Below are 1,495 nucleotides of genomic sequence, written 5' to 3'. Positions count from 1 at the left end.
CTTCTTTTATAATCTTTGTCGGCGGCTAAAAAGGAAAGATTTTAACAAAATTCTATTTTAAATAAAATTTCCCTTTTATTCCTATTGTGGATGGTTACAAAAAAGGAAAGATTTTAACAAAATTAAAATCTCCCTTTTAAACCATTGTAAATAGCTATAAAAGGAAAAAAAAAATTAACAAAATTCTGTTTTAAATAAAATCTCCCTTTTATTCCTATTGTAGCCGGCCCCTTGCTTGGGCACCAAGCAAGGCTTGGTCGGCCCTTATCTTGGGCACCAAGCAAGGCTTGGCCAGCCCTATGCTTGGGCAACAAGCAAGGCTTGGCCGACCCTTTGCTTGGGTAAGAAGCAGGGCTTGGGTGGATATGAGGCTTTATATATATAGAGGCTACAACATGGACCGAGAGAAGGAATTAGTTTTGGTCTCCTGATGGACTTGAGCTTCCTGTGTTCCACCGGAACACTCAACTCAAGTTTATCAATAATAACTCATACCACTAAAGGGTCATTATTGAACTACCGCACTAATCTCATATTACAATATGGGCTCCTACTTATCATGAGTGCGTTAATCTCCCTGTATTTAAAATATCGTATGTCTGTTGATTAAATAAGTTACTGAAAACTCATTTAATTAACATCTGACTTCAAGAGTAGTACCACTCAACTTTATTATCATGTTGGACTAAGTCGGCCTACAGGATTTACATGATAACCCTTATGAGCTCCTCAAGGGGACATCATCAACCTAAATAAATGGGACACAGTTTTTTTTTATAATCAACAACACACCATATAAATGGTACTATTTCCCAACTTATCGGGCCTATTGATTTAATGAATAAATCTCACCCATTGATAAGTTAAAAAAATAAATACTAAGTATATGTGTTTGTTATTATATCGGGATTAAGAGTACGCACATCCATAATAATAGAGGTTCTATTCTTTTAAATAGTAAGTATAAATTGAACAACCTCAAATGGTCTTGCTCAATACACACATAGTGTGCTAGTGTAATTATATAGTCAAGATAAGTTAATACCAGATTACACTACAACCGTTCCAATGGTTTGTCCCTATCCATTTTAGTTGTGAGCTACTATTTATAATTTATAAGGAACTGATAACATGATCTTCTGTGTAACACCACACATCATGTTATCTGCAATATAAATTAAATGGACAACTGCATCGACATATATATAAATATAAAATGCAAATATTTGACCAAAGTGATTCTCATTTCAAAATATCTCAAAAATAGATGTTCATACAAAAGCTAGGCTTATAGTATACATCCCAACAGAAGCACCATAGAGCGTGCTCGAAGAAGAAAACACAAGACATGAAGATGGCAGTGAAGTGAAGTAAGATTTATAAACCTCGCAGTTGATCGCCTTGAGCCGTCCGATCAAGGGTTATGAAAAACCAGGAGAAGATCCGACCGTAGAATTTGAAAAGGCGCCTATCACAATTCCAACCGATATCCGCC

The sequence above is a fragment of the Zingiber officinale genome, chromosome 2A, assembly GCF_018446385.1.
Source record: "Zingiber officinale cultivar Zhangliang chromosome 2A, Zo_v1.1, whole genome shotgun sequence".
Taxonomy (NCBI): Eukaryota; Viridiplantae; Streptophyta; class Magnoliopsida; order Zingiberales; family Zingiberaceae; genus Zingiber; species Zingiber officinale.
The sequence above is the reverse complement of the archived record's forward strand: the minus strand, read 5'-3'. Positions refer to the sequence as shown.